General features: G+C 39.0%; 1 pseudogene; it reads right to left on the minus strand.

Moving 5' to 3' along the window:
* Window positions 1-906: 906 nt before the first annotated feature.
* On the minus strand, window positions 907-3,880 carry LOC124225550 (protein FAM91A1-like; annotated as a pseudogene).
* Between the last annotated feature and the right edge of the window lie 6,384 nt (window positions 3,881-10,264).

A 10,264-nucleotide genomic window follows, 5' to 3' on the forward strand; every position in this document is an offset into this window, starting at 1 on the left:
TATACTAAAAACCATTAAATTGTATTCTTTAAATGGATGAATTGTATGGTATGTGTGTTATATTTCTATAAAGCTGTTATAAAAAAAGAAAAAATAAAAACAAAATGCAAATTGGATTATGATAACATCAAGGGCTGCTTATTGCACTTTGAATAAATTCTAAATGGATTAAAAAAAAGAGTGTTTTCCAAAACTTCCCATGAAATATCAGTGAATCTTTATGAGTTAAGACTTTATAAAACAAGGTTAAATTATATATAGCTATGCTCATTTGCATACCTTCAACAGGGTTCAACTGATAGACATAATTTATAGATACCCATAGGAATTCTTAATGCCTCATCATACTGTCTCTCAATACTGGATGTTTATTGTTTTATGCTCTTTTTATTCTAAATACTAAGAAGTCTTGTCACAGGAAGAGTTAAATTGCTTTCCGTTATCCCCGAAAGTGTAAGGAACAAAACATAAAATTAAACAAGATTTATGTTTGATAAACTAACACATAAAATCACCATTACAATATTCATAGTGACTGCTTATAAATGTTAACAGTCATCATAAAGCCTATAAAGTTTATCGTTAGATTTATAAAATGAAGTGCAGATTGCTTCAAGACAAAAATACAGTGCTAAAAAGCTCTTTGTTAAAAAAAAAGAAAGAAAGAAACAACCTGCGGGCCAATTAAAAAAAAAGCAGCTTCTTGTTGCATTAGGGCATGCTATAATGAGCAAGACTCCAGACAATGTTAAATGTTTTCCAAACTACAACACAACACAATTTTAACATCATTTAAGTATAAATTATACTGCACCAGCAGTATGCTTTTCAGTGACTGGCACTATAAAGCTAATTTTAAGAAAGATAAAAAGACACCAAGGGTGAATAACAAATGATGCAAGTAAGTTATTGCAAATAAAGATTAGCAGCGAGAAGCGAGGAAGATGACACTCTACTCCATTCTGATAAGATGCCATCGCTATTACATTCTTTGCAAGAAATGGAACTTCTATATCAGTATAAGATAGTTAAGCAAACTTGAAAAATCTGGCCTCAGGGTGAATATTCAGCGTTGAAGCACCTTCCTAGAATGAGTGAACAAAGGACGTCTGGAGGGTTTTCTACTGAAATGTCTCAGTTTTGAAGGCTTTCTTCAATTAGGTTGTGTGTAGCAGTTTTTCTACAAACTTTCTGATTTAAGTCAGAGCTAAACAGTGGAATTTGAAAGCACAGCTCAAGAGGAAACTGGTTGGCTTCTGTTGTGGCAACACGAGTTCTGTTTTGTTGTTGAATCCGCCGTTACTTCCTCAATGACCATTTCAAATGATTCTATACTTTCATTTGCTCTGAGCCGGAAGTTAAAGCAGGTTCTTTCTCATCAGAAGCACCACCAAATTTTCTGTTTGTTTGTTGACTAGAAGCGTAGACATGGGGACATATCCACAGAAATCTCTGCAAGCCCACTTTGCTCCTTGATATTTGCAGTGTTTTGTCAACACGCATATTGACACAAGCAAATTCCCCTTCTTCTGTTTTGCCAAATGGAAAAGGTTTCTCTCATCCCATCATTCAACATCATGAGCTAATCTGGAGTAAGAATCACTTCAGGATTATGAATTCAAAACATTACTAATGCTCAATAATAACCCTGAAATTTATCTGACGGTTTTTAAAGTCTTGTACCTTTGGACAGTAAAAAAAATGAGCATCTGACTTCTGGGCAGTGACTTCTGGATAACTGGCCTAATATTCTGAGGAGTACTATTGCCAATGGACTGAATTCGTTAGTGAGAGGAGGCACGGAAACAAGCAAGGTGTAATTTTTGTTTAGAACTCTGCTGCAAGTCGCAGGGTCCAAATCAAGAAAGCTTTCACATGAGGGCTGGTCCTGTGGCCTAGTGGTTAAGTTGGGCATGCTCTTGGACAGCCTGGGTTCAGTTCTCAGGTGTGGACCTACACCACTCCTTGGTGGCCATGTTGTGGCGACCCACAGGCAAAATAGAGGAAGATTGGCACAGATGTTAGCTCAGGGCAAATCTTTCCCAACAACAACAACAAAAAGGCGGCTCTCACAGTGTAAGAGATTCAGAAGAAAACCATAATTGGGTTGTTCTGGCTAGGCAGTTGTGCAACTATATCATTATTATGATGCAGAGACAGTTTTGTGTTTCTCAGAGTAAGTGCCTGATCAAAATATCTCTGCAGTATTCACTTCTTCTTCAGTGTTTTGAACCTTTTCTAGTCCTGTAAGGAAGCTGTCCAGAAACTTAGGTGAGAGTTTGCCAACGTTTGATGAAAGATTTCCCATCATTAAAAAGGTAAGAAGTGAGTCAAATAGGAAAGCAATATGCTTTGTGTGTCCTGTAGACGGATCCAAACTGCTTATCCTGGCTGTGTCCGCTGGATCTTGACTATTTGTATGAGTAGCAGAGCTGACAAAGCTTCTTGTTCAGGAACTACTTTCCTCACCATCCTGTGATAGAAATATCTTTTGTGGATCAAAAGTATTTTTAAGTCTGTTTACAGATGGAACATTCCACCATGATGAATGAAGTGGATTCACATTGATTACGTGTCTCTCCTCATGGGCAAAGACTAATCAGTTATACACGAAGATATTATTCTTAACCAGAAAAAAGTCCATCTCAAGGATATTTGCAAGCTCTGCAACATTGTTGTGCTCATCTATTGAAAGAAATATAGAATTTCAAAGGAATCACCCAGTCATCTTGCATTCAATTCATTACAAAATCTTTCAGAGAATAAAATTGTTATTAGATATTGATACAGTCAAATAAATAAATTCTTTGTTATATAAACTGCATACCACATTGTCATCTGGTGATCCAGGGAGTTGAGGACCTGAATCAGTGATGTTATCTATAGTATATTTATCAGGTAAAATGTATATCTGTATGTCATTTTTGTGATCTGACCAGCCTACACCACTCATCATGCCTCTATGGCCGTTTCCACTGGTTTTATTGTTAGAAGATGTGACCATTCCTCAAATTTCAAAAAGAAAAAATTTGATAATCTATACTGATTTGTAATATCAACATACTGGTATCTTTTTATGCCAAAAAACTTATTAGACAGTCAGCCCTAGTAAAATTGGGCAATGAAGCATGAATTTTCTTATTGTTCATAATGTCCTCCATAATCTCCATAAGGTGAAAATGGTGTTATCTTCAGGCCCCTTACTGTAATATCCAATAAATGGTAAAGGTACAGCATGAAATAATCTTGGCTGTAATAGTTCCTCAAAGTATTTGCGTTCATCTTTCTTGACGTGTTTAAGTTATATTTTGTGTATCATAACTGATTGTAGCTACGTAGAGGACAACCTGCTTTGCATATTTTCTCTGTGAATTTCCAAGACCCGTGTTGGCGGGCAGCTTGCTCTGTGGGTGGCTGTGCCTGATGTGGAACTGCATGTCTATGGTGCGAGGGCCCTGGGACAGTGCTGGGGAGCCTGCTAGAGGCCTGGCACCTTATACTTTAGAATGCCTGGGCTGCCCTCTGGAGAGCTCAGCAGGGCAGAGAACAGCTAACAGGGTCAGGGGTGCATCAGAGGATCCAAGTTTCTTCATTAAATTATGTTTTAAGGAAAAAAAGAGCTTTTAAATTCATCTTTCTTATAAATAACTCTCCAGACCCACTAACCTACTCTCATATGTGACCATTTCCCAATTTCAATGAAAAGATTGGAGAATGCCTCCATTTTACTTTTCTCCATTTCTAAATTTTTGCCTGTATGCGTCTATTTTATTTCTAGGTTTCCCATATCCTTTCCAGAGCGATCCCTCCCACCTGTATTCATTATTCTACACTCTTCTGTTTTCTCCAGGACCTTGCTTCTGCAGTCTTTTCCCCCCATCTTCAATATTTCTGTCCTTTTACTGTGTGTGTGTGTGTGTGTGTGTGTGTGTATAAATTCAAAGGAACCCTCAAGACTTTCCTACACCTTATACAAAGGCTATTTTTTCTCCTTCCTTTTTCTGCCAAACTTTCCAAACAATTGACTATCTTCTCAGCTTCTGGCACAACTCTTACATGTCTAATGAATGAATAAACGAATGATCTCACATTCCTCTCCTCATTCACTTTACACCAGCCACACAAACCTTCTTTTTGTTCTTTGAACATGCTAAGCTCATTCCCGTAGGGCCTGTGGACTACTTGCTCCCTTTTTCTGGAACACTCTTCCTCAGATCTCTGCCTGGCAAGTTCCTCTCATCATCCCTATACACATACACACACACACACACACAGGTGCACAGACACGCACACATACTACTTGGAGATCGCCAGTGATCTCTTCTTCAAGTTAAGTGCACTTTTTTTTTTTCTGAGTAAGATTTGGCCTGAGTTAACATCTGTGCCAGTCTTCCTCTATTTTGTAGGTGGGTCACCGCCAGAGCATGGCAGCTGACGAGTGGTGTAGGTACGTGCCCAGGAACCAAACCTGGGCCACTGAAGCAGAGCGCTCCCAACTTAACTACTAGGCCACAGGGCTGGCCCATAAGTGCACTTTTAAAGCTAACTTTTTATTGAAGTATAAAATACATATAGAACAGTGCATAAATCCTAAGTGCACAGCCTGATAAACTTTCATAAAGTGAACATCCTCATGTAATAACCACACATCAAGAAACATTATTAACATTATTTGTCAATTATACTTCAATAAAGCTGAAGAAATAAAATTAGAAAATTTAAAAAAAAAGAAACATTATTAACACCCCAGAAACAACCCTTCATGCTCCCTCCCAGTCAATATTCCCACTCAGAGAATAACCACTATTTTGATTTCTAACACCATTTGTTTTACCTGTTCTTCAACATTATATAAATGGAATTATACAGTAGTACTATTTTGTTTCTTTCACTCAAGATTGTATTTGTGAGATTCATCCAAGTTACATGAAGTTGTAGTTCTTTAATTCTCATTGCTCTATAGTATTCTATTGTATGAACATATCCAGTTTATCCATTGTACTATCAATAGGTGTTTGAGTTGTTTCCAGTTTTTGTCTATTCCGATAGTACTGCTATGAACTAGGACAGTCCCTTTTTCACTTTCAACAGTCTTATTGAGGTACAACTTAAATACCACACAATTCACCTATTGGTAAGTGTGCATTTTAATTCTTAGTAAATTTATATAATTGTGCAACAATTACCACAATCCAGTTTTAAAATACTTCCACCACCCGCAGAAGTTCTATTGTGTTTGTTTGCAGTCATTTTCTTCTCTCACCTCCAGCCCTAGATAAGCACTGATCTTTTTGTCTTTACAGTTTTGCATTTTCTACAATTTTCACATTAATGTAGTCTTTGGTGTCTGGCTTCTTTTACTTAACATAATGTTTTTTGAGGTTCATTCATGTTAATGCTTGTGTCAGTAGTTTGCTCCTTTTTTATTGCTGAACAGTATTCCATCATAGTGATAGAGAACATTTTGTCTGTCTACTCCCCAGTTGATCGGCATTTGGATTATTTCCATTTTTTGAATTATGAATCAAGCTGTTACGGGAATTCATGTACAAGACTTTTTGTGGACATATACTTTCATTTCTTTTAGGTATATATCTAGGAGTAGGATGGCTGGATCAGATGGTAGACGTATATTTAACATTTTAAGAAATCAAATTTTTCTGAAGTGGCTGTACTATCTTACATTGCCACCAACAGTGCATGGGAAATCCAGTTTCTTTTCTACAAATTTCACTACTTTTAGCTGACAAAGCTGTGGACTTCTGCTGTCTGCCAAATTATTACCCATATTTTATAGATAAAGAAACTGAGGCTCAGGGAGACCAAGAATTTGACCTTTGTCACATAGCTGGTAAGTATCAGAGCTGGGATTCTTATTTTGGTATTTGTTATAAGGTCCATACTCATTCCCTCTACGTGAATTCAGACGTATATTCATATACTCAAGAGATTTCCACCCCTGCAAAAATAGATGTCAGTATTTTGGGCTCCCAACAGCAAAGCTATATTTTAGGAAGGGTTTTTTTTTTTTTAAAAGATTGGCCCCTGAGCTAACAACTGTTGCCAATCTTCTTCTTTCTTCTTTTCTTCTCCCCAAAGCCCTCCAGTATATAGTTGTATATTCTAATTGTGAGTGCCTCTGGTGCTATGTGGGATGCTGCCTCAGCATGGCCTGACAAGGGGTGACATGTCTGCGCCTGGGATCCGAACTGGCGAAACCCCGGGCCCCGGAAGTGGAGCATGCAAACTTAACCACTGGGCCGCAGGGCCAGCCCCAAGGAAGGGGGTTTTCTTTATCTTTTAAAAATTTATTCATTTTACAATGAACTTGCACCCTTACCTAATAATATATACAAAAACTAACTCAAAATGGATCAAAGACCTAAATATAAAAGACAAAACTATAAAAGTCTTAGAAGAAAACACAGGGCAAAAGCTTCACAATATGAGATTTGGCATTGATTTCTTGGCTGTGACACCAAAGGCACAGGCAACAAAAGAAAACATAGACAAATTGGAGTTCATGAAAATAACTTCTGCGCATCAAAGGACACAATCAACAGAGTAAAAGGGCAACCTACAGAATGGGGTAAAATATTTGCAAATCACGTATTTGATAAGGAATTAATATCCAGAATATATAGAGAACTCCTAAAACTCAATAACAACAAAAAAACCAATTCAGGGGCTGGCCTGGTGGCACAGAGGTTAAGTTCACAAGTTCCACTTCAGTGGCCTGGGGTTTGCTGGTTCGGTTGTGGACCTACGCACTGCTTGTCAAGCCAAGCTGTGGCAGGCATCCCACATATAAAGTAGAGGAAGATGGGCATGGATGTTAGCTAAGGGCCACTCTTCCTCAACAACAACAACAAAAAAGAGGAGGATTGGCGGCAGATTTTGCTCAGGGCTAAACTTCCTCAAAAAAAAAAAAAAAAAAAAAAAGAATGTGGGGGAAGAAAACCCAACCCAATTCAAAAATGGGCAAATGACTTGAATAGACATTTCTCCAAAGAAGATATAGAAACGGCCAATAAGCACATGAAAAGATGCTCAAAATCACTAATCATTATGTAAATGCAAATCAAAACCACAATGAGATGGCACTTCGTACTCATTACGATGGTTATTTTTAAAAATGGAAAATAAGTGTTGGTGAGGTTGTGGAGAAATTGGAACCCTTGTGCACTGTTGGTGGGAATGAAGAATGGCAGTTCCTCAAAAATTGAAAAATAGAACTACCATGTGATCCAGCAATTCCCCTTCTGGGTATATACCTGAAAGAATGGAAAGCAGGGTCTTGAAGAGACATTTGTACACCCGTGTTTGCAGCAGCATTATTCGCAATAGCCAAAAGGCAGAGCAACCTAAGCATCTATTGATGAATGAATGGATAAGCAAAACATGGTGTATACATATAATGGAATATTTTTCAGCCTTTAAAAGGAAGGAAATTCTGACACATGCTACAGCAAAGATGAACCTTGAGGACGTTATGCTAAGTGAAAGAAGCCAGTCACAAAAAGATAAATACTACATGATTCCACTTATGTGAGGTACCTAGGGTAGTAAATTCATAGAGACAGGTGTAATGGTGGTCACCAGGGGCTGTGGGGGAGGGGAAATGAGGAGTTATTGTTTAATGGGTATAGAGGTTCAGTTTTGCAAGATGACAAGAGTTCTGGGGATGGACGGCTGCACAACAATATGAATGTACTTAATACCACTGAACTGCACAGTTAAAAGGCTTAAGATGGCAAATTTTGTTATGTGCATTTTACTACAATTTTAAAAATTGACTAAAAAATCCATTCATTCATTCATTCATTCATTTTGCAATGTTCAGGCACTTTGCTAAGGGCGAGAGATACAATTGTAAACATGGCCCTGTGCATACCTGCAAGGGACTTACAGGCTAGTAGGGCTGTCAGACAGGTAAACAGAGTTAGACCAGGCTGTGGGAAGCTGTCAGAGGGGCTCCTAAGTTCCCCATGCATATGTCTAAGAAATAACAGAAGTGGATAAAGCAATAAATGCTACAAGATCTGTGCCGTTGATCATTATCAGAAAGCTCTCTCCTAGGCAGAGCTGGAGATGGTGAGTCTGTTACTACCCAAGTGGTTTGGTTTAGAGGCCAGAAAATGATTTGCTGGGAATATTACTGAGGATATTTATATGTTATTTAAAACATGTGAGCATTACCCTTCTCTCACTACTCCTTCCAAATGGAATCTTTCCAAAGTCTATTGACTTTATTACTATTCCATTCACTCAGCTCCCACTTCTGGTACTCTTGCCTGGGTTGCGACAACAGCCTCATCTTCCTACGACCAGAGTCCACTCCACTAATTCATTCTTTACGCTGTAGTCAGTCATCCCTACTTCCAACACTTCGGCGGCTCCACATTACCCTCAGAATTCTCCATACTCCTTAATGTGGTGTCTTAGTCAGCTTGGGCTGCCATAACAAAGTACCATAGACTGGGCGGCTCTAACGGGAATTTGTTTCTCACTGTTCTGGAGGCTGGGAAGTCCAAGATCAAGGTGTTGGTTGATTCGGTTCCCTGGTGTGGGCCTTCTTCCTGACTTGCAGACAGACTTCTCACTGTGTCCGCACATGGCAGGACGATGTGTGTGTGTGTGGGGGCGGGGGGTGGAACTCTAGTTTCTTTTCCTCTTCTTATAAGGACACTAATCCTATCATGGGGACCCCACCCTCGTGACCTCAACTAAACCTAATGACCTCCCAAAGGTCCAAGCTCCAAATACCATCACATTGAGGGTTAGTGCTTCAGCATATGAATTTTAAGGGGACACAAGCATTCAGTCCATAATGAGTTGCTATTACAGCCTTTCAGGGCCCCCATTTTCATCCCATCTCTCTCACTGCCTCCCTTTAGGTCTGCAACCTAGCCATATTGACAGCTGGCCAAACTTGAATGCCCCTTGTTCTTGCCTTGTTTCTAGGCCTTTGCACAAGCCATTCCCTCTGCCTAGAATGACTTTCACCTCCCTCTTTTACCTGAATAACTCCTACTTGTCCTTTAGATGTCTTCCTCCAAGAAGCTTCCTGGCCCCCAAACCAGGTCAGGTGTCCTTCATCTGTGTTCCCACCCTTGAGTGCCTTGTGCATATCTCTGTTGTGGCTTTTATCACTCTGTATGGTTTGTCTTTCCTGCCCCACTACCCTCCACATCAATGAATTCTTTAAAGGCAGGACTGGCTTCGTTCACCTTAGCACCTATTATAATAAGTGGCTTATACTGTATGTACAATGCATATTTTTGTTGTTTAGCACTCTGCAGTTTTCAAAGTGTCCTGACACAAATTAACTCATCTATAGACATATAATTATATTTCCTTACTTAACGTTCATTCCTCCTCAATAAAATATTCCTATAAAATATTACCTTTACTTACAAGATTTCTGTGAAGTCACTTATCCATTATGTCATCAATATGACTGAGTCAGGGCCCAAACTATCTCATTTTAGTCTAATACACTAGAAGAGTCTGAGAAAGAGCAGATTTCAGTTGAATGACATGATGGAGATAGGTGTCTGTGGGTGTGCGGTGGGGGCATGGGTGCACAGAACTAAGCAGCCGGCTTCCTTGTGTGGGCTTCAACTGGTGATCTGACCTCTTTGTGAGTTTGCATCCTGGGGTTCCTGGTGGCAGAAATTGGGGTCGGGACTAGGAAGGGAACACGTGGCTTGGAACAGCTGTCTCTTAGTCATTAGAATCACAGAACTTTAGAGTCTTAGGCCATTTGGTTCAACCTCTGCCTTTAAGAAGTGGGGGAAGAGATCTAGGATTTTGCCCAGAAAACCTCCCACCAATCTTGTTTTCCCTTCCCCCAAAGCCTAAACTTGGAGGTCACTAGGCTTCTGATCCCAATCAAAATATCTCTTAGAGGCATTTACCCCTCTCTTTCAGCATCATCATCTAAATAGTATGCTCTGGGTAGAAGATGTGTTAATATTGCTATATAGAAATTACTGGAAGACATAGTCCTTGGCCTGTAGGAACTTACAAACTGAGACCAGGAGTTTAAGAATTATTTGCACGTCAGTTAAGTCAAAAGAAAGAGAAAATTTTAAATATGGTTTTTATTTGAAAGCAAACCAGACATTAAATCAAAATAAATTTTATTTTTTTGCTTTTGTTTGGATTTTCCAGGTTCATATGTAGATGATCTCAAATTGTAAATTAAACTTAGGAAACAACTGAGGGTTGAGTGGATATTCGCTTTTTCCCAGGTATGGAG

The sequence above is a fragment of the Equus quagga genome, chromosome 14, assembly GCF_021613505.1.
Source record: "Equus quagga isolate Etosha38 chromosome 14, UCLA_HA_Equagga_1.0, whole genome shotgun sequence".
NCBI classification, from domain to species: Eukaryota; Metazoa; Chordata; class Mammalia; order Perissodactyla; family Equidae; genus Equus; species Equus quagga.